Here is an 18,637-nt window from a genome sequence, read left to right as displayed (position 1 = left end):
CCATTCAAATGCATGTAACAGTGAGAAACGCATTGTCTTGGCGAAATAAAGCGTTTTTCAACCACTTCATATAAATCGCTGTAACTTTTGATAGAAGACTCAGACAAACATGTTTATGGCTTTATCTTATAGAACTCAATATCCCCGTGCTGGGCAAACAGGTTTTGCAGCCGTTTGAGCTAAGATTTTAAAATTATTCACATAATGAAAACCTATACTTTGTTTCAGGCGAGTTTCCCATTCAAATGCATGTAACAGTGAGAAACGCATTGTCTTGGCGAAATAAAGCGTTTTTGAACAACTTCATATAAATCGCTGTAACTTTTGATAGAAGACTCAGACAAACATGTTTATGGCTTTATCTTATAGAACTCAATATCCCCGTGCTGGGCAAACAGGTTTTGCAGCCGTTTGAGCTAAGATTTTAAAATTATTCACATAATGAAAACCTATACTTTGTTTCAGGCGAGTTTCCCATTCAAATGCATGTAACAGTGAGAAACGCATTGTCTTGGCGAAATAAAGCGTTTTTGAACAACTTCATATAAATCGCTGTAACTTTTGATAGAAGACTCAGACAAACATGTTTATGGCTTTATCTTATAGAACTCAATATCCCCGTGCTGGGCAAACAGGTTTTGCAGCCGTTTGAGCTAAGATTTTAAAATTATTCACATAATGAAAACCTATACTTTGTTTCAGGCGAGTTTCCCATTCAAATGCATGTAACAGTGAGAAACGCATTGTCTTGGCGAAATAAAGTTTTTTTGAACAACTTCATATAAATCGCTGTAACTTTTGATAGAAGACTCAGACAAACATATGGCTTTATCTTATAGAACTCAATATCCCCGTGCTGGGCAAACAGGTTTTGCAGCCGTTTGAGCTAAGATTTTAAAAGTATTCACATAATGAAAATCTATACTTTGTTTCAGGCGAGTTTCCCATTCAAATGCATGTAACAGTGAGAAACACACTGTCTTGGCGAAATAAAGCGTTTTTGAACAACTTCATATAAATCGCTGTAACTTTTGATAGAAGACTCAGACAAACATGTTTATGGCTTTATCTTATAGAACTCAATATCCCCGTGCTGGGCAAACAGGTTTTGCAGCCGTTTGAGCTAAGATTTTAAAATTATTCACATAATGAAAACCTATACTTTGTTTCAGGCGAGTTTCCCATTCAAATGCATGTAACAGTGAGAAACGCATTGTCTTGGCGAAATAAAGCGTTTTTCAACCACTTCATATAAATCGCTGTAACTTTTGATAGAAGACTCAGACAAACATGTTTATGGCTTTATCTTATAGAACTCAATATCCCCGTGCTGGGCAAACAGGTTTTGCAGCCGTTTGAGCTAAGATTTTAAAATTATTCACATAATGAAAACCTATACTTTGTTTCAGGCGAGTTTCCCATTCAAATGCATGTAACAGTGAGAAACGCATTGTCTTGGCGAAATAAAGCGTTTTTGAACAACTTCATATAAATCGCTGTAACTTTTGATAGAAGACTCAGACAAACATGTTTATGGCTTTATCTTATAGAACTCAATATCCCCGTGCTGGGCAAACAGGTTTTGCAGCCGTTTGAGCTAAGATTTTAAAATTATTCACATAATGAAAACCTATACTTTGTTTCAGGCGAGTTTCCCATTCAAATGCATGTAACAGTGAGAAACGCATTGTCTTGGCGAAATAAAGCGTTTTTGAACAACTTCATATAAATCGCTGTAACTTTTGATAGAAGACTCAGACAAACATGTTTATGGCTTTATCTTATAGAACTCAATATCCCCGTGCTGGGCAAACAGGTTTTGCAGCCGTTTGAGCTAAGATTTTAAAATTATTCACATAATGAAAACCTATACTTTGTTTCAGGCGAGTTTCCCATTCAAATGCATGTAACAGTGAGAAACGCATTGTCTTGGCGAAATAAAGCGTTTTTGAACAACTTCATATAAATCGCTGTAACTTTTGATAGAAGACTCAGACAAACATGTTTATGGCTTTATCTTATAGAACTCAATATCCCCGTGCTGGGCAAACAGGTTTTGCAGCCGTTTGAGCTAAGATTTTAAAATTATTCACATAATGAAAACCTATACTTTGTTTCAGGCGAGTTTCCCATTCAAATGCATGTAACAGTGAGAAACGCATTGTCTTGGCGAAATAAAGTTTTTTTGAACAACTTCATATAAATCGCTGTAACTTTTGATAGAAGACTCAGACAAACATATGGCTTTATCTTATAGAACTCAATATCCCCGTGCTGGGCAAACAGGTTTTGCAGCCGTTTGAGCTAAGATTTTAAAAGTATTCACATAATGAAAATCTATACTTTGTTTCAGGCGAGTTTCCCATTCAAATGCATGTAACAGTGAGAAACACACTGTCTTGGCGAAATAAAGCGTTTTTGAACAACTTCATATAAATCGCTGTAACTTTTGATAGAAGACTCAGACAAACATGTTTATGGCTTTATCTTATAGAACTCAATATCCCCGTGCTGGGCAAACAGGTTTTGCAGCCGTTTGAGCTAAGATTTTAAAATTATTCACATAATGAAAACCTATACTTTGTTTCAGGCGAGTTTCCCATTCAAATGCATGTAACAGTGAGAAACGCATTGTCTTGGCGAAATAAAGCGTTTTTCAACCACTTCATATAAATCGCTGTAACTTTTGATAGAAGACTCAGACAAACATGTTTATGGCTTTATCTTATAGAACTCAATATCCCCGTGCTGGGCAAACAGGTTTTGCAGCCGTTTGAGCTAAGATTTTAAAATTATTCACATAATGAAAACCTATACTTTGTTTCAGGCGAGTTTCCCATTCAAATGCATGTAACAGTGAGAAACGCATTGTCTTGGCGAAATAAAGCGTTTTTGAACAACTTCATATAAATCGCTGTAACTTTTGATAGAAGACTCAGACAAACATGTTTATGGCTTTATCTTATAGAACTCAATATCCCCGTGCTGGGCAAACAGGTTTTGCAGCCGTTTGAGCTAAGATTTTAAAATTATTCACATAATGAAAACCTATACTTTGTTTCAGGCGAGTTTCCCATTCAAATGCATGTAACAGTGAGAAACGCATTGTCTTGGCGAAATAAAGCGTTTTTGAACAACTTCATATAAATCGCTGTAACTTTTGATAGAAGACTCAGACAAACATGTTTATGGCTTTATCTTATAGAACTCAATATCCCCGTGCTGGGCAAACAGGTTTTGCAGCCGTTTGAGCTAAGATTTTAAAATTATTCACATAATGAAAACCTATACTTTGTTTCAGGCGAGTTTCCCATTCAAATGCATGTAACAGTGAGAAACGCATTGTCTTGGCGAAATAAAGTTTTTTTGAACAACTTCATATAAATCGCTGTAACTTTTGATAGAAGACTCAGACAAACATATGGCTTTATCTTATAGAACTCAATATCCCCGTGCTGGGCAAACAGGTTTTGCAGCCGTTTGAGCTAAGATTTTAAAATTATTCACATAATGAAAACCTATACTTTGTTTCAGGCGAGTTTCCCATTCAAATGCATGTAACAGTGAGAAACGCATTGTCTTGGCGAAATAAAGTTTTTTTGAACAACTTCATATAAATCGCTGTAACTTTTGATAGAAGACTCAGACAAACATATGGCTTTATCTTATAGAACTCAATATCCCCGTGCTGGGCAAACAGGTTTTGCAGCCGTTTGAGCTAAGATTTTAAAATTATTCACATAATGAAAACCTATACTTTGTTTCAGGCGAGTTTCCCATTCAAATGCATGTAACAGTGAGAAACGCATTGTCTTGGCGAAATAAAGCGTTTTTGAACAACTTCATATAAATCGCTGTAACTTTTGATAGAAGACTCAGACAAACATGTTTATGGCTTTATCTTATAGAACTCAATATCCCCGTGCTGGGCAAACAGGTTTTGCAGCCGTTTGAGCTAAGATTTTAAAATTATTCACATAATGAAAACCTATACTTTGTTTCAGGCGAGTTTCCCATTCAAATGCATGTAACAGTGAGAAACGCATTGTCTTGGCGAAATAAAGCGTTTTTCAACCACTTCATATAAATCGCTGTAACTTTTGATAGAAGACTCAGACAAACATGTTTATGGCTTTATCTTATAGAACTCAATATCCCCGTGCTGGGCAAACAGGTTTTGCAGCCGTTTGAGCTAAGATTTTAAAATTATTCACATAATGAAAACCTATACTTTGTTTCAGGCGAGTTTCCCATTCAAATGCATGTAACAGTGAGAAACGCATTGTCTTGGCGAAATAAAGCGTTTTTGAACAACTTCATATAAATCGCTGTAACTTTTGATAGAAGACTCAGACAAACATGTTTATGGCTTTATCTTATAGAACTCAATATCCCCGTGCTGGGCAAACAGGTTTTGCAGCCGTTTGAGCTAAGATTTTAAAATGATTCACATAATGAAAACCTATACTTTGTTTCAGGCGAGTTTCCCATTCAAATGCATGTAACAGTGAGAAACGCATTGTCTTGGCGAAATAAAGCGTTTTTGAACAACTTCATATAAATCGCTGTAACTTTTGATAGAAGACTCAGACAAACATGTTTATGGCTTTATCTTATAGAACTCAATATCCCCGTGCTGGGCAAACAGGTTTTGCAGCCGTTTGAGCTAAGATTTTAAAATTATTCACATAATGAAAACCTATACTTTGTTTCAGGCGAGTTTCCCATTCAAATGCATGTAACAGTGAGAAACGCATTGTCTTGGCGAAATAAAGTTTTTTTGAACAACTTCATATAAATCGCTGTAACTTTTGATAGAAGACTCAGACAAACATATGGCTTTATCTTATAGAACTCAATATCCCCGTGCTGGGCAAACAGGTTTTGCAGCCGTTTGAGCTAAGATTTTAAAATTATTCACATAATGAAAACCTATACTTTGTTTCAGGCGAGTTTCCCATTCAAATGCATGTAACAGTGAGAAACGCATTGTCTTGGCGAAATAAAGCGTTTTTGAACAACTTCATATAAATCGCTGTAACTTTTGATAGAAGACTCAGACAAACATGTTTATGGCTTTATCTTATAGAACTCAATATCCCCGTGCTGGGCAAACAGGTTTTGCAGCCGTTTGAGCTAAGATTTTAAAAGTATTCACATAATGAAAATCTATACTTTGTTTCAGGCGAGTTTCCCATTCAAATGCATGTAACAGTGAGAAACACACTGTCTTGGCGAAATAAAGCGTTTTTGAACAACTTCATATAAATCGCTGTAACTTTTGATAGAAGACTCAGACAAACATGTTTATTGGCTTTATCTTATAGAACTCAATATCCCTGTGCTGGGCAAACAGGTTTTGCAGCCGTTTGAGCTAAGATTTTAAAATTATTCACATAATGAAAACCTATACTTTGTTTCAGGCGAGTTTCCCATTCAAATGCATGTAACAGTGAGAAACGCATTGTCTTGGCGAAATAAAGCGTTTTTGAACAACTTCATATAAATCGCTGTAACTTTTGATAGAAGACTCAGACAAACATGTTTATGGCTTTATCTTATAGAACTCAATATCCCCGTGCTGGGCAAACAGGTTTTGCAGCCGTTTGAGCTAAGATTTTAAAATTATTCACATAATGAAAACCTATACTTTGTTTCAGGCGAGTTTCCCATTCAAATGCATGTAACAGTGAGAAACGCATTGTCTTGGCGAAATAAAGCGTTTTTGAACAACTTCATATAAATCGCTGTAACTTTTGATAGAAGACTCAGACAAACATGTTTATGGCTTTATCTTATAGAACTCAATATCCCCGTGCTGGGCAAACAGGTTTTGCAGCCGTTTGAGCTAAGATTTTAAAATTATTCACATAATGAAAACCTATACTTTGTTTCAGGCGAGTTTCCCATTCAAATGCATGTAACAGTGAGAAACGCATTGTCTTGGCGAAATAAAGCGTTTTTGAACAACTTCATATAAATCGCTGTAACTTTTGATAGAAGACTCAGACAAACATGTTTATGGCTTTATCTTATAGAACTCAATATCCCCGTGCTGGGCAAACAGGTTTTGCAGCCGTTTGAGCTAAGATTTTAAAATTATTCACATAATGAAAACCTATACTTTGTTTCAGGCGAGTTTCCCATTCAAATGCATGTAACAGTGAGAAACGCATTGTCTTGGCGAAATAAAGCGTTTTTGAACAACTTCATATAAATCGCTGTAACTTTTGATAGAAGACTCAGACAAACATGTTTATGGCTTTATCTTATAGAACTCAATATCCCCGTGCTGGGCAAACAGGTTTTGCAGCCGTTTGAGCTAAGATTTTAAAATTATTCACATAATGAAAACCTATACTTTGTTTCAGGCGAGTTTCCCATTCAAATGCATGTAACAGTGAGAAACGCATTGTCTTGGCGAAATAAAGCGTTTTTGAACAACTTCATATAAATCGCTGTAACTTTTGATAGAAGACTCAGACAAACATGTTTATTGGCTTCATCTTATAGAACTCAATATCCCTGTGCTGGGCAAACAGGTTTTGCAGCCGTTTGAGCTAAGATTTTAAAATTATTCACATAATGAAAACCTATACTTTGTTTCAGGCGAGTTTCCCATTCAAATGCATGTAACAGTGAGAAACGCATTGTCTTGGCGAAATAAAGCGTTTTTGAACAACTTCATATAAATCGCTGTAACTTTTGATAGAAGACTCAGACAAACATGTTTATGGCTTTATCTTATAGAACTCAATATCCCCGTGCTGGGCAAACAGGTTTTGCAGCCGTTTGAGCTAAGATTTTAAAATTATTCACATAATGAAAACCTATACTTTGTTTCAGGCGAGTTTCCCATTCAAATGCATGTAACAGTGAGAAACGCATTGTCTTGGCGAAATAAAGCGTTTTTCAACCACTTCATATAAATCGCTGTAACTTTTGATAGAAGACTCAGACAAACATGTTTATGGCTTTATCTTATAGAACTCAATATCCCCGTGCTGGGCAAACAGGTTTTGCAGCCGTTTGAGCTAAGATTTTAAAATTATTCACATAATGAAAACCTATACTTTGTTTCAGGCGAGTTTCCCATTCAAATGCATGTAACAGTGAGAAACGCATTGTCTTGGCGAAATAAAGCGTTTTTGAACAACTTCATATAAATCGCTGTAACTTTTGATAGAAGACTCAGACAAACATGTTTATGGCTTTATCTTATAGAACTCAATATCCCCGTGCTGGGCAAACAGGTTTTGCAGCCGTTTGAGCTAAGATTTTAAAATTATTCACATAATGAAAACCTATACTTTGTTTCAGGCGAGTTTCCCATTCAAATGCATGTAACAGTGAGAAACGCATTGTCTTGGCGAAATAAAGCGTTTTTCAACCACTTCATATAAATCGCTGTAACTTTTGATAGAAGACTCAGACAAACATGTTTATGGCTTTATCTTATAGAACTCAATATCCCCGTGCTGGGCAAACAGGTTTTGCAGCCGTTTGAGCTAAGATTTTAAAATGATTCACATAATGAAAACCTATACTTTGTTTCAGGCGAGTTTCCCATTCAAATGCATGTAACAGTGAGAAACGCATTGTCTTGGCGAAATAAAGCGTTTTTGAACAACTTCATATAAATCGCTGTAACTTTTGATAGAAGACTCAGACAAACATGTTTATGGCTTTATCTTATAGAACTCAATATCCCCGTGCTGGGCAAACAGGTTTTGCAGCCGTTTGAGCTAAGATTTTAAAATTATTCACATAATGAAAACCTATACTTTGTTTCAGGCGAGTTTCCCATTCAAATGCATGTAACAGTGAGAAACGCATTGTCTTGGCGAAATAAAGCGTTTTTGAACAACTTCATATAAATCGCTGTAACTTTTGATAGAAGACTCAGACAAACATGTTTATGGCTTTATCTTATAGAACTCAATATCCCCGTGCTGGGCAAACAGGTTTTGCAGCCGTTTGAGCTAAGATTTTAAAATTATTCACATAATGAAAACCTATACTTTGTTTCAGGCGAGTTTCCCATTCAAATGCATGTAACAGTGAGAAACGCATTGTCTTGGCGAAATAAAGTTTTTTTGAACAACTTCATATAAATCGCTGTAACTTTTGATAGAAGACTCAGACAAACATATGGCTTTATCTTATAGAACTCAATATCCCCGTGCTGGGCAAACAGGTTTTGCAGCCGTTTGAGCTAAGATTTTAAAATTATTCACATAATGAAAACCTATACTTTGTTTCAGGCGAGTTTCCCATTCAAATGCATGTAACAGTGAGAAACGCATTGTCTTGGCGAAATAAAGCGTTTTTGAACAACTTCATATAAATCGCTGTAACTTTTGATAGAAGACTCAGACAAACATGTTTATGGCTTTATCTTATAGAACTCAATATCCCCGTGCTGGGCAAACAGGTTTTGCAGCCGTTTGAGCTAAGATTTTAAAATTATTCACATAATGAAAACCTATACTTTGTTTCAGGCGAGTTTCCCATTCAAATGCATGTAACAGTGAGAAACGCATTGTCTTGGCGAAATAAAGCGTTTTTCAACCACTTCATATAAATCGCTGTAACTTTTGATAGAAGACTCAGACAAACATGTTTATGGCTTTATCTTATAGAACTCAATATCCCCGTGCTGGGCAAACAGGTTTTGCAGCCGTTTGAGCTAAGATTTTAAAATTATTCACATAATGAAAACCTATACTTTGTTTCAGGCGAGTTTCCCATTCAAATGCATGTAACAGTGAGAAACGCATTGTCTTGGCGAAATAAAGCGTTTTTGAACAACTTCATATAAATCGCTGTAACTTTTGATAGAAGACTCAGACAAACATGTTTATGGCTTTATCTTATAGAACTCAATATCCCCGTGCTGGGCAAACAGGTTTTGCAGCCGTTTGAGCTAAGATTTTAAAATTATTCACATAATGAAAACCTATACTTTGTTTCAGGCGAGTTTCCCATTCAAATGCATGTAACAGTGAGAAACGCATTGTCTTGGCGAAATAAAGCGTTTTTGAACAACTTCATATAAATCGCTGTAACTTTTGATAGAAGACTCAGACAAACATGTTTATGGCTTTATCTTATAGAACTCAATATCCCCGTGCTGGGCAAACAGGTTTTGCAGCCGTTTGAGCTAAGATTTTAAAATTATTCACATAATGAAAACCTATACTTTGTTTCAGGCGAGTTTCCCATTCAAATGCATGTAACAGTGAGAAACGCATTGTCTTGGCGAAATAAAGCGTTTTTCAACCACTTCATATAAATCGCTGTAACTTTTGATAGAAGACTCAGACAAACATGTTTATGGCTTTATCTTATAGAACTCAATATCCCCGTGCTGGGCAAACAGGTTTTGCAGCCGTTTGAGCTAAGATTTTAAAATTATTCACATAATGAAAACCTATACTTTGTTTCAGGCGAGTTTCCCATTCAAATGCATGTAACAGTGAGAAACGCATTGTCTTGGCGAAATAAAGCGTTTTTGAACAACTTCATATAAATCGCTGTAACTTTTGATAGAAGACTCAGACAAACATGTTTATGGCTTTATCTTATAGAACTCAATATCCCCGTGCTGGGCAAACAGGTTTTGCAGCCGTTTGAGCTAAGATTTTAAAATTATTCACATAATGAAAACCTATACTTTGTTTCAGGCGAGTTTCCCATTCAAATGCATGTAACAGTGAGAAACGCATTGTCTTGGCGAAATAAAGCGTTTTTGAACAACTTCATATAAATCGCTGTAACTTTTGATAGAAGACTCAGACAAACATGTTTATGGCTTTATCTTATAGAACTCAATATCCCCGTGCTGGGCAAACAGGTTTTGCAGCCGTTTGAGCTAAGATTTTAAAATTATTCACATAATGAAAACCTATACTTTGTTTCAGGCGAGTTTCCCATTCAAATGCATGTAACAGTGAGAAACGCATTGTCTTGGCGAAATAAAGCGTTTTTGAACAACTTCATATAAATCGCTGTAACTTTTGATAGAAGACTCAGACAAACATGTTTATGGCTTTATCTTATAGAACTCAATATCCCCGTGCTGGGCAAACAGGTTTTGCAGCCGTTTGAGCTAAGATTTTAAAAGTATTCACATAATGAAAATCTATACTTTGTTTCAGGCGAGTTTCCCATTCAAATGCATGTAACAGTGAGAAACACACTGTCTTGGCGAAATAAAGCGTTTTTGAACAACTTCATATAAATCGCTGTAACTTTTGATAGAAGACTCAGACAAACATGTTTATGGCTTTATCTTATAGAACTCAATATCCCTGTGCTGGGCAAACAGGTTTTGCAGCCGTTTGAGCTAAGATTTTAAAATTATTCACATAATGAAAACCTATACTTTGTTTCAGGCGAGTTTCCCATTCAAATGCATGTAACAGTGAGAAACGCATTGTCTTGGCGAAATAAAGCGTTTTTGAACAACTTCATATAAATCGCTGTAACTTTTGATAGAAGACTCAGACAAACATGTTTATGGCTTTATCTTATAGAACTCAATATCCCCGTGCTGGGCAAACAGGTTTTGCAGCCGTTTGAGCTAAGATTTTAAAATGATTCACATAATGAAAACCTATACTTTGTTTCAGGCGAGTTTCCCATTCAAATGCATGTAACAGTGAGAAACGCATTGTCTTGGCGAAATAAAGCGTTTTTGAACAACTTCATATAAATCGCTGTAACTTTTGATAGAAGACTCAGACAAACATGTTTATGGCTTTATCTTATAGAACTCAATATCCCCGTGCTGGGCAAACAGGTTTTGCAGCCGTTTGAGCTAAGATTTTAAAATTATTCACATAATGAAAACCTATACTTTGTTTCAGGCGAGTTTCCCATTCAAATGCATGTAACAGTGAGAAACGCATTGTCTTGGCGAAATAAAGCGTTTTTGAACAACTTCATATAAATCGCTGTAACTTTTGATAGAAGACTCAGACAAACATGTTTATGGCTTTATCTTATAGAACTCAATATCCCCGTGCTGGGCAAACAGGTTTTGCAGCCGTTTGAGCTAAGATTTTAAAATTATTCACATAATGAAAACCTATACTTTGTTTCAGGCGAGTTTCCCATTCAAATGCATGTAACAGTGAGAAACGCATTGTCTTGGCGAAATAAAGTTTTTTTGAACAACTTCATATAAATCGCTGTAACTTTTGATAGAAGACTCAGACAAACATATGGCTTTATCTTATAGAACTCAATATCCCCGTGCTGGGCAAACAGGTTTTGCAGCCGTTTGAGCTAAGATTTTAAAATTATTCACATAATGAAAACCTATACTTTGTTTCAGGCGAGTTTCCCATTCAAATGCATGTAACAGTGAGAAACGCATTGTCTTGGCGAAATAAAGCGTTTTTGAACAACTTCATATAAATCGCTGTAACTTTTGATAGAAGACTCAGACAAACATGTTTATGGCTTTATCTTATAGAACTCAATATCCCCGTGCTGGGCAAACAGGTTTTGCAGCCGTTTGAGCTAAGATTTTAAAATTATTCACATAATGAAAACCTATACTTTGTTTCAGGCGAGTTTCCCATTCAAATGCATGTAACAGTGAGAAACGCATTGTCTTGGCGAAATAAAGCGTTTTTGAACAACTTCATATAAATCGCTGTAACTTTTGATAGAAGACTCAGACAAACATGTTTATTGGCTTCATCTTATAGAACTCAATATCCCTGTGCTGGGCAAACAGGTTTTGCAGCCGTTTGAGCTAAGATTTTAAAATTATTCACATAATGAAAACCTATACTTTGTTTCAGGCGAGTTTCCCATTCAAATGCATGTAACAGTGAGAAACGCATTGTCTTGGCGAAATAAAGCGTTTTTGAACAACTTCATATAAATCGCTGTAACTTTTGATAGAAGACTCAGACAAACATGTTTATGGCTTTATCTTATAGAACTCAATATCCCCGTGCTGGGCAAACAGGTTTTGCAGCCGTTTGAGCTAAGATTTTAAAATTATTCACATAATGAAAACCTATACTTTGTTTCAGGCGAGTTTCCCATTCAAATGCATGTAACAGTGAGAAACGCATTGTCTTGGCGAAATAAAGTTTTTTTGAACAACTTCATATAAATCGCTGTAACTTTTGATAGAAGACTCAGACAAACATATGGCTTTATCTTATAGAACTCAATATCCCCGTGCTGGGCAAACAGGTTTTGCAGCCGTTTGAGCTAAGATTTTAAAATTATTCACATAATGAAAACCTATACTTTGTTTCAGGCGAGTTTCCCATTCAAATGCATGTAACAGTGAGAAACGCATTGTCTTGGCGAAATAAAGCGTTTTTGAACAACTTCATATAAATCGCTGTAACTTTTGATAGAAGACTCAGACAAACATGTTTATGGCTTTATCTTATAGAACTCAATATCCCTGTGCTGGGCAAACAGGTTTTGCAGCCGTTTGAGCTAAGATTTTAAAATTATTCACATAATGAAAACCTATACTTTGTTTCAGGCGAGTTTCCCATTCAAATGCATGTAACAGTGAGAAACGCATTGTCTTGGCGAAAGAAAGCGTTTTTGAACAACTTCATATAAATCGCTGTAACTTTTGATAGAAGACTCAGACAAACATGTTTATGGCTTTATCTTATAGAACTCAATATCCCCGTGCTGGGCAAACAGGTTTTGCAGCCGTTTGAGCTAAGATTTTAAAATGATTCACATAATGAAAACCTATACTTTGTTTCAGGCGAGTTTCCCATTCAAATGCATGTAACAGTGAGAAACGCATTGTCTTGGCGAAATAAAGCGTTTTTGAACAACTTCATATAAATCGCTGTAACTTTTGATAGAAGACTCAGACAAACATGTTTATGGCTTTATCTTATAGAACTCAATATCCCCGTGCTGGGCAAACAGGTTTTGCAGCCGTTTGAGCTAAGATTTTAAAATTATTCACATAATGAAAACCTATACTTTGTTTCAGGCGAGTTTCCCATTCAAATGCATGTAACAGTGAGAAACGCATTGTCTTGGCGAAATAAAGCGTTTTTGAACAACTTCATATAAATCGCTGTAACTTTTGATAGAAGACTCAGACAAACATGTTTATGGCTTTATCTTATAGAACTCAATATCCCTGTGCTGGGCAAACAGGTTTTGCAGCCGTTTGAGCTAAGATTTTAAAATGATTCACATAATGAAAACCTATACTTTGTTTCAGGCGAGTTTCCCATTCAAATGCATGTAACAGTGAGAAACGCATTGTCTTGGCGAAATAAAGCGTTTTTGAACAACTTCATATAAATCGCTGTAACTTTTGATAGAAGACTCAGACAAACATGTTTATGGCTTTATCTTATAGAACTCAATATCCCCGTGCTGGGCAAACAGGTTTTGCAGCCGTTTGAGCTAAGATTTTAAAATTATTCACATAATGAAAACCTATACTTTGTTTCAGGCGAGTTTCCCATTCAAATGCATGTAACAGTGAGAAACGCATTGTCTTGGCGAAATAAAGCGTTTTTGAACAACTTCATATAAATCGCTGTAACTTTTGATAGAAGACTCAGACAAACATGTTTATGGCTTTATCTTATAGAACTCAATATCCCCGTGCTGGGCAAACAGGTTTTGCAGCCGTTTGAGCTAAGATTTTAAAAGTATTCACATAATGAAAATCTATACTTTGTTTCAGGCGAGTTTCCCATTCAAATGCATGTAACAGTGAGAAACACACTGTCTTGGCGAAATAAAGCGTTTTTGAACAACTTCATATAAATCGCTGTAACTTTTGATAGAAGACTCAGACAAACATGTTTATGGCTTTATCTTATAGAACTCAATATCCCCGTGCTGGGCAAACAGGTTTTGCAGCCGTTTGAGCTAAGATTTTAAAATGATTCACATAATGAAAACCTATACTTTGTTTCAGGCGAGTTTCCCATTCAAATGCATGTAACAGTGAGAAACGCATTGTCTTGGCGAAATAAAGCGTTTTTGAACAACTTCATATAAATCGCTGTAACTTTTGATAGAAGACTCAGACAAACATGTTTATGGCTTTATCTTATAGAACTCAATATCCCCGTGCTGGGCAAACAGGTTTTGCAGCCGTTTGAGCTAAGATTTTAAAATTATTCACATAATGAAAACCTATACTTTGTTTCAGGCGAGTTTCCCATTCAAATGCATGTAACAGTGAGAAACGCATTGTCTTGGCGAAATAAAGCGTTTTTGAACAACTTCATATAAATCGCTGTAACTTTTGATAGAAGACTCAGACAAACATGTTTATGGCTTTATCTTATAGAACTCAATATCCCCGTGCTGGGCAAACAGGTTTTGCAGCCGTTTGAGCTAAGATTTTAAAATTATTCACATAATGAAAACCTATACTTTGTTTCAGGCGAGTTTCCCATTCAAATGCATGTAACAGTGAGAAACGCATTGTCTTGGCGAAATAAAGCGTTTTTGAACAACTTCATATAAATCGCTGTAACTTTTGATAGAAGACTCAGACAAACATGTTTATGGCTTTATCTTATAGAACTCAATATCCCCGTGCTGGGCAAACAGAACAGGTTTTTCAGCCGTTTGAGCTAAGATTTTAAAATTATTCACATAATGAAAACCTATACTTTGTCTCGGGTGAGTTTCCCATTCAAATGCATGTAACAGTGAGAAACACTGTCTTGGCGAAAGAAAGCGTTTTTGAACAACTTCATATAAATCGCTGTAACTTTTGATAGAAGACTCAGACAAACATGTTTATGGCTTTATCTTATAGAACTCAATATCCCCGTGCTGGGCAAACAGGTTTTGCAGCCGTTTGAGCTAAGATTTTAAAATTATTCACATAATGAAAACCTATACTTTGTTTCAGGCGAGTTTCCCATTCAAATGCATGTAACAGTGAGAAACGCATTGTCTTGGCGAAATAAAGCGTTTTTGAACAACTTCATATAAATCGCTGTAACTTTTGATAGAAGACTCAGACAAACATGTTTATGGCTTTATCTTATAGAACTCAATATCCCCGTGCTGGGCAAACAGGTTTTGCAGCCGTTTGAGCTAAGATTTTAAAAGTATTCACATAATGAAAACCTATACTTTGTTTCAGGCGAGTTTCCCATTCAAATGCATGTAACAGTGAGAAACGCATTGTCTTGGCGAAATAAAGCGTTTTTGAACAACTTCATATAAATCGCTGTAACTTTTGATAGAAGACTCAGACAAACATGTTTATGGCTTTATCTTATAGAACTCAATATCCCCGTGCTGGGCAAACAGGTTTTGCAGCCGTTTGAGCTAAGATTTTAAAAGTATTCACATAATGAAAATCTATACTTTGTTTCAGGCGAGTTTCCCATTCAAATGCATGTAACAGTGAGAAACACACTGTCTTGGCGAAATAAAGCGTTTTTGAACAACTTCATATAAATCGCTGTAACTTTTGATAGAAGACTCAGACAAACATGTTTATGGCTTTATCTTATAGAACTCAATATCCCTGTGCTGGGCAAACAGGTTTTGCAGCCGTTTGAGCTAAGATTTTAAAATTATTCACATAATGAAAACCTATACTTTGTTTCAGGCGAGTTTCCCATTCAAATGCATGTAACAGTGAGAAACGCATTGTCTTGGCGAAATAAAGCGTTTTTGAACAACTTCATATAAATCGCTGTAACTTTTGATAGAAGACTCAGACAAACATGTTTATGGCTTTATCTTATAGAACTCAATATCCCCGTGCTGGGCAAACAGGTTTTGCAGCCGTTTGAGCTAAGATTTTAAAATTATTCACATAATGAAAACCTATACTTTGTTTCAGGCGAGCTTCCCATTCAAATGCATGTAACAGTGAGAAACGCATTGTCTTGGCGAAATAAAGCGTTTTTGAACAACTTCATATAAATCGCTGTAACTTTTGATAGAAGACTCAGACAAACATGTTTATGGCTTTATCTTATAGAACTCAATATCCCCGTGCTGGGCAAACAGGTTTTGCAGCCGTTTGAGCTAAGATTTTAAAAGTATTCACATAATGAAAATCTATACTTTGTTTCAGGCGAGTTTCCCATTCAAATGCATGTAACAGTGAGAAACACACTGTCTTGGCGAAATAAAGCGTTTTTGAACAACTTCATATAAATCGCTGTAACTTTTGATAGAAGACTCAGACAAACATGTTTATGGCTTTATCTTATAGAACTCAATATCCCTGTGCTGGGCAAACAGGTTTTGCAGCCGTTTGAGCTAAGATTTTAAAATTATTCACATAATGAAAACCTATACTTTGTTTCAGGCGAGTTTCCCATTCAAATGCATGTAACAGTGAGAAACGCATTGTCTTGGCGAAATAAAGCGTTTTTGAACAACTTCATATAAATCGCTGTAACTTTTGATAGAAGACTCAGACAAACATGTTTATGGCTTTATCTTATAGAACTCAATATCCCCGTGCTGGGCAAACAGGTTTTGCAGCCGTTTGAGCTAAGATTTTAAAATTATTCACATAATGAAAACCTATACTTTGTTTCAGGCGAGCTTCCCATTCAAATGCATGTAACAGTGAGAAACGCATTGTCTTGGCGAAATAAAGCGTTTTTGAACAACTTCATATAAATCGCTGTAACTTTTGATAGAAGACTCAGACAAACATGTTTATGGCTTTATCTTATAGAACTCAATATCCCCGTGCTGGGCAAACAGGTTTTGCAGCCGTTTGAGCTAAGATTTTAAAATTATTCACATAATGAAAACCTATACTTTGTTTCAGGCGAGTTTCCCATTCAAATGCATGTAACAGTGAGAAACGCATTGTCTTGGCGAAATAAAGCGTTTTTGAACAACTTCATATAAATCGCTGTAACTTTTGATAGAAGACTCAGACAAACATGTTTATGGCTTTATCTTATAGAACTCAATATCCCCGTGCTGGGCAAACAGGTTTTGCAGCCGTTTGAGCTAAGATTTTAAAAGTATTCACATAATGAAAATCTATACTTTGTTTCAGGCGAGTTTCCCATTCAAATGCATGTAACAGTGAGAAACACACTGTCTTGGCGAAATAAAGCGTTTTTGAACAACTTCATATAAATCGCTGTAACTTTTGATAGAAGACTCAGACAAACATGTTTATGGCTTTATCTTATAGAACTCAATATCCCTGTGCTGGGCAAACAGGTTTTGCAGCCGTTTGAGCTAAGATTTTAAAATTATTCACATAATGAAAACCTATACTTTGTTTCAGGCGAGTTTCCCATTCAAATGCATGTAACAGTGAGAAACGCATTGTCTTGGCGAAATAAAGCGTTTTTGAACAACTTCATATAAATCGCTGTAACTTTTGATAGAAGACTCAGACAAACATGTTTATGGCTTTATCTTATAGAACTCAATATCCCCGTGCTGGGCAAACAGGTTTTGCAGCCGTTTGAGCTAAGATTTTAAAATGATTCACATAATGAAAACCTATACTTTGTTTCAGGCGAGTTTCCCATTCAAATGCATGTAACAGTGAGAAACACACTGTCTTGGCGAAATAAAGTTTTTTTGAACAACTTCATATAAATCGCTGTAACTTTTGATAGAAGACTCAGACAAACATATGGCTTTATCTTATAGAACTCAATATCCCCGTGCTGGGCAAACAGGTTTTGCAGCCGTTTGAGCTAAGATTTTAAAATTATTCACATAATGAAAACCTATACTTTGTTTCAGGCGAGTTTCCCATTCAAATGCATGTAACAGTGAGAAACGCATTGTCTTGGCGAAATAAAGTTTTTTTGAACAACTTCATATAAATCGCTGTAACTTTTGATAGAAGACTCAGACAAACATATGGCTTTATCTTATAGAACTCAATATCCCCGTGCTGGGCAAACAGGTTTTGCAGCCGTTTGAGCTAAGATTTTAAAATTATTCACATAATGAAAACCTATACTTTGTTTCAGGCGAGTTTCCCATTCAAATGCATGTAACAGTGAGAAACGCATTGTCTTGGCGAAATAAAGCGTTTTTGAACAACTTCATATAAATCGCTGTAACTTTTGATAGAAGACTCAGACAAACATGTTTATGGCTTTATCTTATAGAACTCAATATCCCCGTGCTGGGCAAACAGGTTTTGCAGCCGTTTGAGCTAAGATTTTAAAATGATTCACATAATGAAAACCTATACTTTGTTTCAGGCGAGTTTCCCATTCAAATGCATGTAACAGTGAGAAACGCATTGTCTTGGCGAAATAAAGCGTTTTTGAACAACTTCATATAAATCGCTGTAACTTTTGATAGAAGACTCAGACAAACATGTTTATGGCTTTATCTTATAGAACTCAATATCCCCGTGCTGGGCAAACAGGTTTTGCAGCCGTTTGAGCTAAGATTTTAAAATTATTCACATAATGAAAACCTATACTTTGTTTCAGGCGAGTTTCCCATTCAAATGCATGTAACAGTGAGAAACGCATTGTCTTGGCGAAATAAAGTTTTTTTGAACAACTTCATATAAATCGCTGTAACTTTTGATAGAAGACTCAGACAAACATATGGCTTTATCTTATAGAACTCAATATCCCCGTGCTGGGCAAACAGGTTTTGCAGCCGTTTGAGCTAAGATTTT

Source organism: Aulonocara stuartgranti, assembly GCF_965226115.1.
Source record: "Aulonocara stuartgranti genome assembly, chromosome: 7".
NCBI classification, from domain to species: Eukaryota; Metazoa; Chordata; class Actinopteri; order Cichliformes; family Cichlidae; genus Aulonocara; species Aulonocara stuartgranti.
This window is presented reverse-complemented; position numbering follows the sequence as displayed.